A 20963-nucleotide genomic window follows, 5' to 3' on the forward strand; every position below is an offset into this window, starting at 1 on the left:
CCAGCCTTCTCCAGCTGGGTCTGAAAGAACCCTCATAAACAGCTGACGAAGGATCAGATCCAGTCTTGTGCCATCCTGTGGGAGTGGCCGGGGGATGTGTTGCTGGTCGTGAGGACTGGATGAGGTCGAGGTCGGTGCTGTGGTGGATGAGTGGGGGTGTCAGGTGATGTGTTGGATGGCAGCGGAAGGGAGGAGACGAGAGAGAAGTTTAAGAGAAATGAGGGAATGGAATAAGAAGTGTGATAAAGGGAAGAGGGGCAGCATGACGAAGATATATGGAGAGCTGAGGGGAGTGGAAAGGTCTACCGGAATGGAGAGAGACCAAGGGGTGTGTAAAGGACGAAATCAGGGGAGAAAGGCGGTGAACAAAATTCGGGGTGGCTGTGGTCAGTGGAGCAATCACCAGCCCTGAAATCAACTGTGGATTCAAGGACCTACTTCCATCGAGCAGGTCCATCCATCAGGGCATCATTCACGAGAACGAGGAAACACAAGGGCCACTAGCTTTGTGCTCTGCGGGACGCCACGGGCAGTGGAGCTCGGGTATACTCAGCCTCGACACGAGAGAGGCCATCTATAAACAGATAGATGATCAGAGATGTAGCAGCTATAGGTGACGATACAACGGAACAAAGACCGATAACGGTATAAGAAAAAGGAAGAAAATGTTCACTAATTTTCTCCATGACAAAACCCGACATCAAACCTAAGCTTATTCAACTTAGTCATCGAGACTTTTACATCTGCTGGCTTTCACATTCTTATCTACAGAAGAAGAGGAAGAAGAAGAAGAAGAAGACGCAGAAGAAGAAGAAGAAGAAGAAGAAGAAGAAGAAGAAGAAGAAGAAGAAGAAGAAGAAGAAGAAGAAGAACAGTATTTACTGAGATATTGATGCAGCAATACCCTGTATCCAACGGAATGGAAATGTCCCGCAGTGTGTGTGTAGTATGGCACTGCCTTCAGTAGTGAACCCCTTTGAAGCAGGAAGCTCTTTCATAAGACTGTACTTTCTTTCGTCAGCTGATGATGATAAAACTTAGTAACTTCCGCTCCACAAGGATTTAGTCAGTTAGCTGGCGAATCTTACAGAAACCATAGAAATTATAGAAGAAAATATAGGAACGTTAAAGTGATTTGGCCTGTCGAGCAACGTCTTCCTTAAACTCTTGTAAACCAGAGTTGGCTACGTGAGTCCAGGATACCGGAGCAAACCCAGGACACGAGAGTAAACCCAGGATAGTGAACGTAAAGTCAGTGTAAGATACAGCCAGCCAGCCAGCGCAACACTTGTATAAAACCTCGTCGGGGCAGAGGAAAGCCTGTGTGTAAAGTCTGCACTCCTGGCGGACACTACTGTCCAAGGTAAACAGCCCATGTGAACCGCAAAAAGAAATAGGAAAAGAAAGAACTAATTAAACAGCTTTTAACCTCCCACCGTCCTGTACAACTAACTGGTTGTGAACCCTAGCAGTTCCGCTGCTTGTCCAGGTAATTAATGGCCATTCGCGGCTTAAAAAAAAAACCCTAGGTTGGGGATGGAGAGGAAACGCAAGAGGGGATAATAGATGGTCCTCAGCCCCAGCAGGGAGAGTAATCCGTGACTCCCTCGTTACGGTGAAATATTGTGATCCTCCACCACTATCTGGATGTGGTATTACATACCATTTGTTCCGGAACACAGCATCTGTTTACCCATGTATCTCAACATAGGAGTCATGTGTGTGTGCTCAGTGTATAGTGTGTAGGGTCGCCGTATGTGAGGTTAGATCGTCTGTTCTCTGAGCTATTCATAGATGATGGAAGAACAGTATACCGTCCTGCATCGGTTCATTGTTGGCCTTGTTGTCATCAATGTTCAACCACAAGACTTCCTCCATGGGATCAACTTGTATCCCTTAAAAGTGAGGAAGCACTTGGCTGGTTTTGTACCTCCTCTGTGTATCTTAGATACAGAGAGTTGCAGCACTACTGTAGCTGTCCAGTGTAAAGCTAACATACGGGACACATACAATACTACTGTAGCTGTCCAGTGTAAAGCTAACATACGGGACACATACAATACTACTGTAGCTGTCCAGCGTAAAGCTAACATACGGGACGCATACATCACACACAGGGGGTCATCATGTTCAGACTACGCATTTCCTGAGCCATTAGATGATGGCAGATGTTTCCCATATACTCCACCACACACATGGGTAATTCTCTGGAAAGATAACGTCGCGATGCCTGGCTCTCTATACGAGGGGGTATGACGTGTGAGCGGTGAGGAAATATACCTATCTTCGTACTGTAAATATTATTCGCAGACCCTGATGTCCCACCATCCAGGGTTCAGTGTCTACGTTTGTGTGTGTGTGTGTGTGTGTGTGTGTGTGTGTGTGTGTGTGTGTGTGTGTGTGTGTGTGTGTTTAATCGCATCTATGCAAATATTTTTGCCTATATGCTTCTGAGTTTCCTCATCAAGCATCTATTGCTCTCTCTCTCTCTCTCTCTCTCTCTCTCTCTCTCTCTCTCTCTCTCTCTCTCTCTCTCTCTCTCTCTCTAACTCACGCAACCTTGGCAACCATCATCAACGCAGGAGACAACGAAGCCACAAACCACCAACTTGCGGTACATCAACGAGGCTGGAGGACTCGCCAGGTTGCCCTGCCAATTAAACAGAAATCCCTGATAGGCGGAGTAATCAGATCTGCATCATATAATTCCCCACTGCAGCAGCCAGCCCACCAGCCCCCAGAATATCCATAATTGGCCCAAGACATGAAAAACTACATTTGCTCGTTCATTATCTCCTTCTTAACGTGTATATCTGGAAGCAATCATAGCAATGAATGTATTTCATTCACAAGTGGAAAAAACACCTTACTTTTTAACATATTTCGTAAGTTCTTTATTGTTAAATATATTGTTAAATATATCCTTTAATATTTCTCTTTATTGTTAAATCTATCCTTTAATATTCCTCTTCAGGCAAGCAATGAAAGAGCCAATAACTCATGACCAATAATCTATGAGCAATATCATCTCTCGATATCTATCTCTCGGAAATTGTTATCATTGTGTTCTTTATTTCCCAACATTTACCTATATGATCATCTATATTTGTTAATATAGATATCTATCCACCTGTTTGCATCAAAGATGTGCTCTTTCATACACTGTCATGCCCAGTAAAACTGCTGACATCTTGTCGCAAAAATCACACCTGGACTTGTAGGAAGCAAAGAAAGATTATGTGTTTTGTCTAATGACATGCTGTATGACAGCCAGACTTGCAGCAGAAGCTAATATATATTAATTTCATTTTGGCCAGTTACGTGCTGATATGACGGCCACACTTGAAAAAGCTATGAAATGTTAACTTTTTTGGCCAACACTTACATAAAGCTAAGAAATGTTATCCTTTTGGATAATTTCATGCAAAAACCATAGCTAGACCTGAAGAAAACATTCCCACTGGCCAAACGCATAGTAGAATCAGAACAAGACTTGACAATGAGAAAATTTTGACCAATTACGTCCTAAAATAACAGCCAGACTTGTAAAGGCTACTGGATGTTATTTCTCTGGCCAATTAGATCATAAATTTAGAAGTAGACTTCCATAAGGCGAATATTGTATGTGTTTGTCGACCATACATGTGGAGATGCAAGGACCTGCACTAGTTAATGGTACATACTACCTGTACCTAGAGGTACCACAAGGTACACTGATAACGATACATGGCACCTGCATCTAAAGCTACCAGGAAAGACACTCTCACTATCCTCTCACCATCATTCACCACCTCTCACTACCCTCTCACCATCATTCACCACCTCTCACTATCCTCTCACCATCATTCACCGCCTCTCACTGGTTCCCTGACCAGTCCTCGCCTCCTTTACAACCTCTATCAGGATCACGGCGTTCCCTCCCCCTCCTGTACTGCCCTGCTCTTCATCACATTAAGCCAGCGTGTCCTCCATGCCGCACTTTTCCCCTCTCCCGCTATCTTTCTCCTTCCAATTCGCTGCTTTTGTTTCCTCCCTCAACCCCTTTGCCTCTCTCTCTCTCTCTCTCTCTCTCTCTCTCTCTCTCTCTCTCTCTCTCTCTCTCTCTCTCTCTCTCTCATCCTCTATTCGCCGCCTTTGTGAAGAGCCAGACTCTCCCAGCGGGACATTCTATTCAATTCACTTTGATATCAAGCTTCAATACATTTTTTTTCCTGTCTGTCTGTCTGTCTGTCTGTCTGTTTGTCACTCTCTCTCTCTCTCTCTCTCTCTCTCTCTCTCTCTCTCTCTCTCTCTCTCTCTCTCTCTCTCTCTCTAATACATTGCTCTAACGTTTTTTCCCCCGTTCTTTGTTTCTCATTTTCGCTTTCCAACACACATCTTCCTTTCCTCTTTTTTTCCCTCTCTAATCGAACTTCCTGGCGGCGACGGCCTGGTAAATTAAATCGCACTTTTACGCCATTTACGTCTCACGGTTCTCCGAGAAAGATCACACGCATTGTTCTTCTGTAAACATCACTCATTTAAAAACGTCCTCTCGCGCGATTCCCTCCCGTCCGCACCGCATATATTGTACCACACAATGTTTATACACAATCTGGACGGTATATTTCCTTCTCCTTCCTCCCCTCTCGTGAGGCACCTGACTGACGTATATCACAGAGACACTGGCCGTCCCTTCAAACGCTGCCTGGCAGCCAGCCCCCAGTCACCACGCCATGGGCGGCAGCCGCCACCACCACACACACTTCACAACGGGAAAATTCCCGCGTTCACAGCTGGGAGTTTTATACCACTGCTGATGAAAGTGTCTGAGATTTGAGCATGTCACTTACAACTATATTATATATATGTATATACATATATATATATATATATATATATATATATATATATATATATATATATATATATATATATATATATATATAATGTGTGTGTGTGTGTGTGTGTGTGTAGCTTTTTGAGGACGTGTTACCACTGATCCAAAATATATCTTTCTGACAACAAAAATCTGTGTATGAGAATCATGTCGTCTACCTATCAATAAATCACAACAATTCATACACACACGTGTACATATCTACGCTTAAGACAAACACATGCTTCTCACGTCGGGTGGGTTATCATAAGCAAAGATAAAATCATGTTTGCGTCTGTTACCTTAACTTCAGTATACGACATCAACAACTCTTTACCATTACCCTGAGTCTCCACACACTTCATTAGCTTATCCCATCCATAGTGAACCTCACTCTTGTATCTCCCTGGATGCCGCCTTTACTGTGTGTTCGTACCTCAGCATGTGGACCAATCATGACCTTTCTAAGGCCGTCAGTGCAGGCGTAGGCCCTTCACTGCGAGCCACTGGGGAGGTGGTGTGAGGTCAATAGACCATAGGTAGCGTAAGCTCCAAGTGCTGCTGCTACTGTTGTTACAAGTAGCTCTTCAAGTGTTGGAACAAGGAACTTCAGAGGACTGTTGCCAGTCTCATAAATATTTGAGAAGTGCACTGGACGGTCACGTCATCAACTGCTGTGTCAGTTGAAGTGTTCACTCTCCAACATCTCTCAGTTCCTGAGTCATCGTCTACACACTAGTGGCAACTCCTCATCCTGGTACTGTACAAATCTTGAGGGTAATTTTCGTCGCGTAGAAGAAGTGAGTAACTTTTTCTTCTCTCGGCTTTGACGTGTCAGCGAACATGTTTACCAACATCTTTTCCTTCATGTTAAGTCTCGGTAGTGAGAGGGAAAAGCAGACAGGAAGGGACAAACTTTAACGAGAGGAAGAGTTAAATATTCTCAAAGGCAATGGAGGAAAATGGGGAAAGGGATATGCAGAAAAACTGGGGCACTCAACATCATCATTTCCCCCTCCCTCCCTACTTCAACCCCTCCTCTTCCCTCCTATCCCGCCCTCCTTCCTTTCCATCAACTCCTCCTCCTTAGATCAGTGTTCCTTCCCTCTTCCTTCCTTTGCCATTCCCACTCAGACTTACCTTCTACCCTGGTTTCATCCCTCGTCATACCAACTCCCTCCTGGTCCTCCTCCTTCACCCAGACAAAAATCCTCCGTCTCTTGTCGCCGCTGCCCCACCAATTACACTTCCTCCCCACCCCACTCCTCACCACCCCAGCAATTCCCCAGCTACAACAATTGCTGCATATCCAGCTTGAGGCCCAAACTTTCGAGGAGGTTCAACTTCCCCGGCCATTGTTATGAAGAAATCAATTTCCTCGCCCTTGATTCACTGTTGGAGTTGGTGGAGAGGATCACGGGGAAGGGAGAGGCAGGGGGAGAGACAGGGGAGAGTAAAGACAGAGAGAGAGAAAAAAAGAGTGGAAGGAGAATAGAAATTAAAAGAAAATACGAAAACGAAATCAAGTACTACCTGAGGGTTATCGACAGCTACATATGAAGCCAGCTTTTCAGTGGCTCTCAAGTTTCACTCCAGTGACAAAGTTTTTCTTTTTTGTGCCTCACCCTCATGTGGGCTGCTGGCATTCAGACCACAAACACACAATACCTCCACTTCACATACAAACACGTGACAACATGTAGCTGACTCGACTCGCTCTTCTCAACCTTATACATATTCCTGCAGAGGTGCATTACGTGCCATTCCTGCCTTTTGGCAAAACCGCGTCATTATACACGTTGAATAAGTAAACCTCTCTCTCTCTCTCTCTCTCTCTCTCTCTCTCTCTCTCTCTCTCTCTCTCTCTCTCTCTCTCTCTCTCTCAGTAAGATATATCTACGTCCCTCGTCAATATCACAGCACAACAGAATACATTAGCATCAGTCATATTCCTGGAGAAACTGGAAAAGCTGTTTGGATAACATCATCAATATCATAGTTATTCTTTAAACACGCGATGTTGACACATAAATTGTAGCGGCACCATGCGAACGCCTTGAGGTACGGCTTGCTCTGTGCCACACGCCCGGACACACACCACCAGACAGACACACAGACGCACACTACACAAGACAATACATACACACACACACACACACACACACACACACACACACATACTAAGCCCAGCCCGCCAAACGTCGCCTGAATTTCGTGGGCTAAGCTCAGCCGCGTCGCCTTTTCCACCATTAAACAAGTAATTTAGTGTAATTTTATGCCAATGAGAAGTTGGCAGCGTCGGCACCATTACCGTTTGGCTTAAACTTTGGCCACTGTCTCGTCCTGCAGACAAACCCGTTTTAAATTATTCTAATAAAAGAGGTGTTTAGAAATCCTAATTTTTCACAAATGACTCATCTTGAAACAACGAGAACAAGAACTTTCCTCTACTATCATTTACCACGAGGTGATGGTGGTAATACGTTAACCCATCAGAGGACAACAAACATTATGTCTTATGAATGTATCGTCAGACACGTTACGTTTCCAACACATTACAACATCTACACGTCATTCTCCAATGACCATTAAGGAGCTGCTGCTCATTCGGGCACTCCAAAAAAGAGATTCTAATCTTTTATGAGAAATTGCCTCATTATTTGCTGTTGTTAGTTGTGCTGTTGTTAGTGTGTATTCACAATGTGTTGGTAGACAGAGAAGTCGACTATGATGACTCCTCTCAAGGCCTTTGTGCGAGAGTTTACTGTCTACGATCTGTCCGCCTGTTTCTCTCTCCGTCTAAACGACCTGTTCGTATGAACGTCACTTCGTCTATCTCTCCTTCTATATATCTGTCCGAATGTTCGTTCAGACGTCTCTTTGATCTCCCATCGGCAAGAGAAAAAAGAAAGTGATCTAACGATAATATTACAGGCTACAAGTTGATCTAACGATAATATTACAGGCTACAAGTTGATCTAACGATAATATTACAGGCTACAAGTTGATCCAACGATAATATTACAGGCTACAAGTTAGCCTGTTGACCTCCCCAGGTCTTACTGTGCTAATGACGACGGTAGAGAGGAAAGATGATCAACTGGATGGAAGTCTGCGAGTTCCATACACTAGCTAATACCAACCCAGGCTACCGTGCTGGTTCATCTCTCTCTCTCTCTCTCTCTCTCTCTCTCTCTCTCTCTCTCTCTCTCTCTCTCTCTCTCTCTAGCCTCCTCGGCCCATTACCCTTCCGTGCCAGTCCAGCCATTAACCAGCGGCAGCAGTAGATATAAACCCTTACGGCTGTTGTGGTGCGGGGCCGTGTACATCTACCTGTTGTGCGCCCCAGTAGTGGCAACACCATCCCTCTCTGCTCTCGCACGCTCTCACACATTGCCCCCCCCTCCTTCCCCTCCCACTGGCTCTCACTCACTCACACTCTCCTCGCTGGACAAAGCTCCTGTTGGATCCATGTGAAAAAAAAAAGAATACAAACGTGCTATTCTTTTTTTTTTCTTTCTCTCTCTCTCTCTCGATTTTTTCCACAGAAAAAGGGAAGGAGGGAGGAGGGGCGGGGGTGACATGGAGGGGTATGTTCGATCCCTGTGCTCACAATTCGAAGCCAGAGGTTCGATCCCTGGGTACCTGAGATGACGCTAGTTGGCGATAAATGGCGACGGGTCATGATTATTCAGATGACTAGAAATGACTTGAGGATGAATGGATGGATGACGCTTGGATGACAGGAGGAGAGTTCAGGATGACCAAGGATGACCAAGGATGAGTGGGATTCGGTACAAACAGGACCAGGCTGGGTGATGTCCCATGCGGATGCTCAAGAACTGATGCACGAGTCTTGAAAAAATGATGGGCATACGTGAGGAAGACAGACTGGTGGGTCTAAGGTGGCTGGAGATGGCTACATGACAGGATGGGATGACTACATGAAGGATGAGGACAGTCAGGGTCGTCCACGATGTCCTGGGGAATACTGATGACCCACAATGATCGCTGGTGACGAAGGATGACTATATGTGTGTATATATGCTAGTAACCGAGGCTGAACCTGAAGGATGTCTTAGGATGAAGAGAGTCAGCCAGGTATACATATATATATATATATATATATATATATATATATATATATATATATATATATATATATATATATATATATATACATATGTATATATTTACGGATGGATGAGGATGACTCCAACTACTTGGAGGAGGATGGTTCAAAAGAACCAGAAACGTCTAAGGATGGTCGGTGGAGAGTCCTGGCCTGACGTGGGCTGGGCAAGGCTGAGTTTATTATCCCCGAAGGATACATAAGTCTGACCCACGACCTACAGCCACCAGCCTGGCCAGGATCCCTGCAAAGGCTTAAGGGAGAATATCTCTGTATGTGAAGATTCCTCGCGATGATAAAGGGAGAATACTTTTGTCTGGCCATGATCTTCATAAGACTAAAAGGAGAATATCTTTGTATCGGACGGGATACTCTCACGGCTAAGTGGATGCATCCCCATATCCATGAGATATTCACCAGACTGGTGGAGAATAATCTTACTCTACCCAATTTTAACAGCTGGTTGAAAACAAGGTTTGTATCACTATCGCTACAACTCAGTGTTCCAGTATTGCAACATTTATAATCTGAATATCAGAATATTTCTATGTATTTTTGATACACAATGAAACTTAATGGAGGTCCGGAACAACAGGTTAACACTTTATGTAAAACCAGGGAAGTTTATGAGATTGTTATTATTGTGTGTATATTGCAACAACATGGTATGGTTGTGAACTGCTCTCTTCCTCCACCAGCTGCAATGATAGTTTAACCTGAGTTTTATGGAGTCATATAAAAGTAAAATGTAAGTACACGCCATTTTATATATATATATATATATATATATATATATATATATATATATATATATATATATATATATATATATATATATATATATATAAAATGCACATGTATATGCATGCACGTATTATAAGGTTACATACAAATGAGCATATATCTCACACGTTGCTATATCGAAACAAACAATACCTGCTTAACTGACGCAAAATATATTACAGCAAGCATTCTGCCTGATCCTCCATCCTCCCACCCCCCTCGCCATCCATTAAATGAAAAAAAAAAAAATGAAAAAGAAATTATTCACTGGCGAGAAGAAAGAGAATTTTGGCAAGGAGATTATATCTTGAGTGTTTTGCTCTTGCATCATTAACAAGATCGATCCGTTCAGTGATTACCCTGAGTGTTTTCGCCTCACTTTATCATCATTATCATTTATCCTCATTATCATTATCAGCATCACCAGTGGACGACAGGTTATTTACCTGCGAGAGACCCGAATGTCCCGGGCTGGACAGGAGGGGAACCAATCAGACAGCGAGGTGATGATTACTAATTGTTAAGTCGCTGGTGCTCGAGAGACCTATGAATGAACAGACCATTTGCCAAGCGATAAGAAAAATGTAGAAGAATCAGAGTATATGAGAACTAGATCATTAGCGATATGGCCAATATATAGAGTACAGGACGACCTGAAGACCAGTCTCCTGCTATCCTGTGATAATATACATGTGCCCAGACACTGTATGATCATGTGCCCAGACACTGTATGATCATGTGCCCAGACACTGTATGATCATGTGCCCAGACACTGTATGATCAGACACTGTATGATCATGTGCCCAGACACTGTATGATCATGTGCCCAGACACTGTATGATCATTACTCAGACACTGTATGATCATGTGCCCAGACACTGTATGATCAGACACTGTATGATCATGTGCCCAGACACTGTATGATCAGACACTGTATGATCATGTGCCCAGACACTGTATGATCAGACACTGTATGATCATGTGCCCAGACACTGTATGATCAGACACTGTATGATCATGTGCCCAGACACTGTATGATCGTGTTCGTGGGTATTATTCATGACTCAAATTATGATATAAAATGTTATTGGCTGGTAACTTCCGTTAGAATTCATTTGCAGAGAGTTTTTCATTTTCATGAAAATTGAAATTATTATAAACGGAAATGGAAAGTATTATTCCCTACGCTATAATAAATCAGGACAGCTATTGTTACAACCTTTTTCACTCTCTCTCTCTCTCTCTCTCTCTCTCTCTCTCTCTCTCTCTCTCTCTCTCTCTCTCTAAATGTAAATAGGGGGGATACACATATATAAATCAAGAGGAAGGACACCATCATTATTGAGTAATCTATGAACCCCCTCCATGAACGTCAGCCATTAAAATATGACCTAATTATACCCCAATCTTTAATTACCGTCATAATGGTGATCATTTTTAGGACATATACATTGGTTAATGAGGAGGAGGAGATTCCATAGTGGCGTCTCACTCCTCCAACGGATAAAGGTACAGCAACCTAAAAGCCATATCTTGTTAATACCATCCTTACGTAGACAGACAGTGATATACCTACACTGACATATGCCAACATACCTAAAATGAGGGACACCACATACCTATATTGATATGTACCAACATATCCACAATGAGAGATACCAACATACCTCCACATGCAGATACCAACATACCTGCACACATACCAACATACCCATGCATATACTAACATACCTGCATTCACATAACAACATACTACATATATAAGAACATTAACATGAACATCCAGAACATTAGAATAACTCTGGCAAACAAATGCACCAATAAGCACAACAACATATATATGGAACCTGATTGATCACGACGGTTAAATTAATTTATCGAAATATTTCGGACATAAAAAAATATCGAAAAATGCACTCTGTAAAATGTAATCCCGGCCATATTAATCAAATCCCCTGGAGTTCTCTTTTTTTTTTTTTCCCCTACCGCTCTCTACACTAGTGGCAACAACAGGATAGGAAATAAAAACCTACAATAAAAAGTGAAATGCCCACTTTTTCCCCGAGTGTGTAATATGGCGAGAGGGATATACAATATTCTTTTTTTTCTCTTTCTTTTTTTTCACCTCTCTGGATTCACGGTATATCTTCATTCATTTAATTCTCCAGCCTTACGACCCACAGCTGATGGATGCTTTCATCGCTAGGAAGATGACACCCCATTTTGGAATTATGGATATAAACATCCACTGATTTAAAGTCAGCATGGCTCTCTCTCTCTCTCTCTCTCTCTCTCTCTCTCTCTCTCTCTCTCTCTCTCTCTCTCTCTCTCTCTCTTGCGGGATGGTGCGGGCAATGGATGTATAGCTATAAACATACATATCTTTTTTCTATCTCGCGTACAAGTTTGCTGTTTCCATAGTAAGCAAGTTAGCGTCAGGAACAGATGAATGAGCCTCAGGGGGAATAAAACATCCTCCCTTGGCTCCTTCCTCTGTTTCTGCTTTTGGAAAGTAACACGGGAGGGGAGGCTGTGGAAACACTTTTAATCACCGTGAATCAATTTTCAAGAACTTCGGAACATATATGATTTGGTTTATCTCATATACATAATCCTCTCTTACCAACACGACCTCGAGCTAGGTCAAACACTGACAACTGTACGGATGTAAACTCCACAACCTCAGGTCTGACACATCCACTTTCCCTCCTCCTCCTCCTTCAGGCTTGACGCTACTCCTCGCTCTCTCTCTCTCTCAAAGCCCAACGCAGGTGCCATCAAGAGCTTCTTCCCTCCTCTCTCAACGCACTCCTCGCACACCACGTAATCTCCTCCCGTCAAACATGATACATACTTTTCCCAAACAACCACACATGGTCTTTGCCCTTCTCTTGCTTCCCTGGTATTCCCTGCCTCATGTAAACCTCAGTGTCAATATTTGGCTCCCACAACCATCCCCTCTGAAGTCCTGCTCTCTCTCTCTCTCTCTCTCTCTCTCTCTCTCTCTCTCTCTCTCTCTCTCTCTCTCTCTCTCTCTCTCCTTCCTCTTCTTCTTCTTCTTCTTCTTCTTCTTCTTCTTCTTCTTCCTCTTCTTCTTCTGTGTTCCCTCGGTAACCCAATGGCCTCTATGCTGCTTCCCGTTTCTAACAAAGTAGCGTCTCTGAGACCGTCCTTTCCACCTTCCCTTTCGTACCGTTTGTAGTGACTTGTACCACTCCAGGTGTGCGGTACGCTGCCCACCCACACGTGCCAGGCCCCCCTCACAAACTGCACCACGGCCGTGCCACTTTACCTCCTCTTCTCTCCTCTCACCCTAGCTACTCCATCGGCCTTAACACACTTCACCTTTTTTTCATCGCCTTAACCAACTCCTCCACGTCCAATCGGCTTCAACCTCTCTCTCCCTAATCTGCCAATATCCCCTTTTAACTCTTGTGTGGCCATATCGGCTTCCCTCACTGCCAGCCCCACAAACATCCAACTGCCCCTCGGAACGCATCTACCCACCCCCTGTAGATGTATCCTGTGATTTAAATGATAGTTTACCATTCACAATCCCAACGTTTTCTCTCGTTGTAGTGCCTCCTCTCTCTCTCTCTCTCTCTCTCTCTCTCTCTCTCTCTCTCTCTCTCTCTCTCTCTCTCTCTCCTTCTAACTGGTCCCGATATCCCTGTATATTCCTTTATCTTCACTGACTCCAGCTATTAATCATCCCATCACAACTCTTCACATTAACTACAACCTTCTTTGCCTCGTTCCTTTATCACCTTTTGCAGTGTCGTCGCTTTTGATTCCTTGTGAACTCTTTACCTCATTCTTCTCCTCTTCTTCCTCTCTCATCTCATCTCTCAAACCTACATCTATCGTATCATGTTTTCCCGCAGTCCAAATATCTCTAGGGTAACACTGACGTCTCTATGTACCTTAAACTACCTCAACCCTCCTACAGCAGAATCAACCAGCATCTTGTACCTCACCTCCCAAACCTATCTTGCATCCCCTCTCAACTCTCAGCCTCTCATTTTTTAATTCCACCCTCAACTCCCTCTCTACATTACTACTCCCCCCCTCACCCTGCCAACAGCTGCGTTCCTCACTCTCTCCCCCTCACTCTGCCAACAGCTGCGTTCCTCACTCTCCCCCCCTCATTCTGCCAACAGCTGCGTCCCCTTCCACTCACAGGTACTGTGTACACAACTTGGCAATCAATAAGTGATAGCCTAGTGACCTCTTTCCTCACAGCAAGTACGGTGTCGCAGTCATGATCTAATTCAACCTTCAGTAAAAACGCTTCTGTAATACATCATGATATAAACCGTAGTGTTACCGGACTCCGCCTGCACGAGGTAACGCCGCGAGTGAGACACGTTTGGCCAGGCTGCATCACTGGGAGTGCACAGTCTCGTCAAAGAACATCTCTCTCTCTCCAGAGACGTCCATCGTGTCCCTGCTACTGAAAGCAGAGCAGCCTGGGAGATGAAGGGGCTCCTCGAGAGAGGTCCTGGTATATATATATATATATATATATATATATATATATATATATATATATATATATATATATATATATATATATGACGTTGAATATGTATAAAAGAGCAAACTCACCAACTCACAGTCATAACAAAACACGAAATGATCGACACAATAATAGTAAAACAACAGCAATGAAATAAAACACCAAAAAAAGAAAAAGAAAATCTTGAATCAAGTTTGAGGCGGGACAGTTGTAAGAGCAAACTGCACATCGTTGATGTGCCACATCTCCAGCCACACCACAGCCTCAGCCATGGCGGAAATGAGTGCTGTGCACACGGCATCACGCTATCCCTCAACCCACCGTTTAACTTCCTTATCTAAATGTAAATCTTCAGGCCATATAACAACCTGATACAACGCCAGTAGAACTCCGAGTTTATTTTTTTGTGTGTGTGCAGGGGCATTTGTGTGTGTGTGTGTGTGTGTGTGTGTGTGTGTGTGTGTGTGTGTGTGTGTGTGTGTGAATCACTATAAACGTGTTTAGAAACTCTGTCATTAATCTAAAACCTAAAGTCCATCATTCTGTAAACTCTTATCAGAAAATGAAAACTCCCAGTTGATAGTTCTCTGAAATTCGTCGGAAATTAAAAAAAAAGCTTTCAAAGGTTTTGCATAAGAGTATCCAAACTGGTATAAGGAAAACCTAAACAGGATTAATGAGTACCCAAACAGACATCTCCTTTCTTGCAGCCCTGACTACGGTAATGAAGACGAAACTCCCCTATCTTCGTAGTCCTTGCTATGGTAGGTGACACAACACATCACTGTACGTAAGCTTGGTATCTTTGATGTATACATGTATATCCTTATAATGGTAGCCTGAATTATGGTAGACACACGAGGGTATAACTCGTGTTCTGGTAGCTTGGATCATGGTAGGCACCGGAGAAGTATATACTTCTGTGATGGTAGTTTGTGTGATAGAAGACACAGAGGGGTATATCCCTGTATTGATAGGCTGTATCATGGTACACACATGTATAATGGTAGCCTGTATTCCGGGAAAGAGGAGGCTACGTCTCTAACCTCCCGGAGGAGGGAAAGAGGGAGGGTTCGCTGTAAACTGACGTAGAGGTTATCGAAAACTTTTTCTGACGTGTGTGGTGCTGAAGGCTGGGCTCTCTCTCCCCCCAACAACGATGGACGCGGCTAAATATTATATACAGAACCAGACTTTATGATATTTATTTCACTGACAGCTAATAATTAAGCTGGAGCCGGCTCACAGCTAACCCAGCCAGCTGTCCATCCACCATATCGGCGGTGCGTGATAGATGTGCGACTATCCATTCTATCTATCTACCCATCAGAGTTCTGAGTGTGCTAAAGGACAGAATTATGATGATTCTAATGGCAGGCACCCGGTTTTCGGTCTGGACTTTCTACCACAAAGGTTTTGCGAGGTAGGAACTGAATTTTGAGACAGTTAACCCAAGATTGTACATACACCGTCTCGCTCACACGTCTGAAAACAAACTGAGGAAGCAAAACACGACAGAAACTCAGGAACACAGCTAATTTAGACCCGTTGTGTTAATGAGGATTAATTACATTGCCATTTCTTCTCCAGGCAGGAGCTGTAGTACAATACCTCTCGCCGGTACAGAGATTTGTTGCTTCTAAATTGAAACGTAAGAGGAAAAACAGAAACTTGTTTTCCACTGTAGTTTCCTCCTTAATGATACCGTTGTTAATTGCCGGGACCGTAATGGGAATTCGTTGGTATGCAAATGGACACGGATGAGGGATGTGGGTGCTGCCAGTGATGAATGGCCACACAAGGTAATGTGCACGACTCTGTTTTTACTGTACTATGTGAACCACAGTGTGTGTGTGTGTGTGTGGTGACCACGGGTGTGATGTACGAGGCAGTGGTAGGAGCTGTGGTGGTGTGACCATGTTTGAGGCGTCCAGGGGAAGTAGTGAGTTGTGGGTGTACTAACCATGGTCATAGTGACTTATGGTGTAAAGGGCGACAATGTGGTGACTAAGGCTGTGGTAACCTTAGGTATAGTGACCCAGGGTGTAATGAAAAGAATGACCTCGTGCAGTGCGATGGCCTAGTGTACTGAGGCTGTGATATCTAAGGGAGTATTGACCCAAAGAAAGGTGATGACTTCCTGATGATATCATGATCGAGGTTGTTGAGGACCCATTATATAATGACATGAGGTAATAGTGACCCACACGGAATAGATCGGGGCATTAAGTGACTGAAGTTAGTGACCACGAGTGTAATACCCGAGGTATGCCAAACAGCTCAATTTGTAATGATCCAGTGTCGTTTGTGACCATGGTGTTAGACCCCAGGGTGTATTGGCCTTGGGTGATATAAGGAGGATATAGTGACCAATGTGTGGAAGTGATCTAGACGGTACTGAAGTAAGAAGAATATTGGCATATAAAGTGGTGATTTCGAGTGTATTGGCTTAGATAACGGCACTCGAGTATGCTGGGATATATATATATATATATATATATATATATATATATATATATATATATATATATATATAATAACATATATATATCTTTTAGTGCGTAAGTACCTCTTAGTTTTTCTATAATTTCGAAGAACACTTCCCCTTACTGTGAGTGACTGGGTATCATTCCAACATGTGTAATTTGTTGAAAAAATTTTATATTAACGCCGGCGAAAATTCGTGTGATATATGAGGTGGCACCGTTAATACTGTGTCAACAGGGAAAATTTCTCTAATATGGATAGAGAAATGCTCGTTCATTTAGGATAATAGTAGGGCCACACACTAATGGAACAGCCGCTATTTTTTGACAAATGTACACATAAAGACAAATGGACAGGACAGCCCATGTAGGTCAATGCTAGGCCAGGTATGACGTATGTAAATGTATATGTATATATATGACGTGTATGTATGTATGTATATGTATGTATGCAATAGGAAGGGGGATGAATGGGGATTATTTTCCCCCTCCTCATTTCTATTGCCAATAGGGGGATGGGGAGGGTCTCCTCCCCCCCTTGTTACCATGACAATGATACCAACAATAACTGATGAAGTAAATAACCAAAAGATAAACTTTTGTTGTGATAAGACCATAACGGGTCGCGGCCTCGAACAATCTGACTGATCCGAGAGGGACAAGTAATGCACCTTCATCCCAGGTGGAGCTCAGGAGGTACATACATGTACAGCACGACCCTCGAGTACGACTTTGCAACCCCTTAAGCACGACGGTACGGTCCCCTGAGCACGACCTTACGATATCTAGGCACAACTGTACAACCCTTGAGCCAAGTTCGACCTTCGAGAAGGACATTACGACCATGAGTGCAAAGATACGACCTTTGGTTGTGATGAAGTGACCTACGACATGAACATTGTCAGATCAAAGCCCAGACCATTGTACCCAAGAGTCGTACGGTTGTGGTCAAGTGATCACATTTAATGGCGCCATTTACATAGTTATATATATATATATATATATATATATATATATATATATATATATATATATATATATTATATATATTATATATATATATATATATATATATATATATATATATATATATATATATATATATATATATATATATATAATGCTTGAATATCTATAGTCATATCATCATGGGAACAGAGGCACTGATACTAAAAATGTACATAATATTCCTTACAATGTTATCATAAAAAACACCTGAGCAAGATTATCTTCATATAAAGAAATTTTATATCGGAAACTAAACATTAATTTGCAATTTCGAGAAAATAATTAATTTTCACTATCAAAAACAATATTAAAGAGGAAACTATATTGTATGTATCTTAAAGAAAAATACAATCAATACAAGAAAAATTTGCCTAACTATATAGCGAGTCTCTCTCTCTCTCTCTCTCTCTCTCTCTCTCTCTCTCTCTCTCTATCTCTCTCGTGATTAGCGATATACCTTCCCTAATGCTTGAAAACAAAAATTTACATATTGTTCACCAATTTCCATGTTGGATTATCCGAGCATTACCTAACCAGCAGAAAAAAATATCACTGAACCAACGAATCCCTTTAACAATCCAAAAATAATATACATTACAGAACAATAAACAGCTAAAAAAAAAAAAGGAAACTGCATAATTCATACTTCCATACACAGCGAGAAATATTATATGACAAAATGTACAGTAAACTAGTTTAAACTTGTATAAACAGTAAAGGAAACGTTTGGAATCAAGAATTGTCACCACGCCTGTAGGGCAACTTGGCAAGTGTGTGTGTGTGTGTGTGTGTGTGTGTGTGAACTCGCTAGTTCTATGCACGTGAGTTGGGTAAGCACTTACACTACCAATTATCACCGCTGAGTTCAACAGTGACGAATGTAAACAAGTTCATTTCAGTTGTGTTACTCACCTAATGCGCGACGGCTGTTTAGCAAAGCGATCGCTGGATCCGGTAGTTCACTGTTATCAAACCATATTTCGATTGCCCACGTGATGACACGTTCCGGGGTTCTAAAACAGTTTTGTTCTTCGTGAAAGGTGGGTAAGCACTCGAAAGATGAGGGGATTCGAGGGAAAACTTAATTCAATGCCCAAGAAACTCCCTAGCGTTTCAATGAGCCATAGTTGAAAACTTTCAATCCTTGCAGTCTACTCACAAAACTTATCACCCAGAATGTAAACATAGAATAATAAATTCATAAATGAACCATAGGTATATCAATCAAAAGTCAGCGACGACCCACTTGGCTATGTAGCACTTTTCAAGACTTTATAAAAAAAACATGCGACTAAGTCGCGAGCAAGTTACTGCTCCCATGCGCGGGTGACAGCAGAGTTCTGATAACCTCTCCGTCTGCCCGCGTGGGGAACACTAACCTCTCTTGCTACCCGAGCCAGACCGCGTGGGGCCGCTCACACATGCCACACACCACCATGCAACACAACTCCAAATCTATAAGCGTAACATGTTTTTTTTTTTCCCCCTCAAATAGCAAACATCAAAACCAATGAGACACACGCCTCTCGAGCATGTGAGGGGGACCAGTACACACCATCACCCGGCCTGGACGTTAACCATACCGGGAAACAGCGTCTACATACCCCTCTCAACACTACCCCTCCTCACAGTTGTAGTCTTGAGAGCATGAAAATGGTATTATGGGCGTCAGGTGGGCTCAGCCCCGCACGTTTTTATACGGCAAGTTGGCGATATTGAAACATGGATGGTCACTTGTCCAGATTCACGGCCTCTCCTCCCTACCTTCCCTCACACTGCACCCCTTTCCCCTCTTCCTCCTCCTCCTCACCCCCCACCCAGACACACAGGGAATTTAAACACCAACTTTTCCCTACTTACATTTTTGCTTTACAAAATTTCTCTCTGCTCGGAGCCTGGCCACTCTCTGGGTTGATTCAAATACAGGATTAACGAAGACTGTGTTAAAAGCAGGCAAGAGATTTTAGAACACACGTGTGTGTTGTTTTTACGTGTGTGTGTGTGTGTGTGTGTGTGTGTGTGTGTGTGCTCGTAAGCTTAGAAACAGGTATTTACGCGTGTATTTATGTACATATTCATACATGTATGTATGTAGGGTAAGAAAGAAATCATACAACACCGAGAGAATTCAGTAAGAGGAATATGACACTAATGATGAAGCCAACATACAGAGATATACTCCCGTACGAGGGGAAATATAACGCAGGGCGGTGAAATAGTGGTATACGGAAGAAAACGGGGGAAACGTGCGTGTGTGATGCAAAGAGGGTAATCCCGTATTACTGTGATGTCAACAAAGGCATTATCTACTGGGTCCAGCCAGTGTGGAAAAGAGAGGAATAATAAGTCTAGTTTGACCAGAACTCTCTGACGTCACCACAAGATGGTTCTAGTTTCCTTCATTATATTCATCCTAATTCATGCAGGATCTGTAAGGTCGACGCTACGATCCTTGAGCACGAAGGTGTGATCCTCGAGGTCAGTGGTACGATCCTTGAACACAGTACGACCCTCAAGGCCGACACGTACGATCTTCGAGACCTCATCTCGTGGGTATGATGACCTAACCTATGACCTGACCTACGAAGGTCGCACTGTGCTCAACAAATCACCACTGGAAAAGGGTCGCACTATCGTGCTCTAGGATCGTACCGTCGTGCTCTAGGGTCGTATCGTCGTGGTCCAGGGTTGTATCGTCGTGCTCCAGGGTCGCACCGTCGTGCTCCTGGGTCGCACCGTTCGGTAATGTATAAAACATGGCATATTTCTCAAGGAGGAGGAGGGAGAGTGAGGGTGTGCGGTGAGCGTAGCTGTGGTCGTGGGTAAAGCAGTGAGTGGCCGGCCGGCTGCCGGCCCCCTCATTACCCAGTCCACCAGCATCAACAGACACATTTTTCACCGGAGCTCCAGAGGCAAATTCTCACAAGTTTCCTTTCGACTGGCCAAGAGTTCATGTTTCTCCCCGCCCTCTCCATCCCCCCTCTCCCTATGTTTCTCCCCGCCCCTTCCCTCCACCCTTCAGTCCCTACCCCCTCTCCCTCTCTCTTTCTCTCTCACTTAGTCCTCTTTCTTGCACGCAAATGTATACAAATATAATGTAATGTAGACTTTTATATATCTATCTTCATGGTTCTTGCACACAGGCACGGAACACATGGGGCTCCACGAGGGTAAAAC

The 20963-nt window shown here is 43.4% G+C and overlaps 1 protein-coding gene across 4 annotated transcripts in view; it reads right to left on the bottom strand.

Annotated features, from left to right (window-relative positions):
• Positions 1 to 19145, bottom strand: part of LOC139760076 (cell adhesion molecule Dscam2-like) — a 217225-nt gene extending 198080 nt beyond the window's left edge. For all 4 annotated transcript variants that reach the window (XM_071682875.1, XM_071682877.1, XM_071682876.1 and 1 more), the window contains exon 1: positions 18699 to 19145. The gene's annotated coding sequence lies outside the window, so the exon portion shown is untranslated. The remainder of the gene's footprint in view (positions 1 to 18698) is intronic.
• Positions 19146 to 20963: the final 1818 nt, after the last annotated feature.

This window comes from Panulirus ornatus, chromosome 35 (genome assembly GCF_036320965.1).
Source record: "Panulirus ornatus isolate Po-2019 chromosome 35, ASM3632096v1, whole genome shotgun sequence".
Lineage (NCBI taxonomy): Eukaryota > Metazoa > Arthropoda > Malacostraca > Decapoda > Palinuridae > Panulirus > Panulirus ornatus.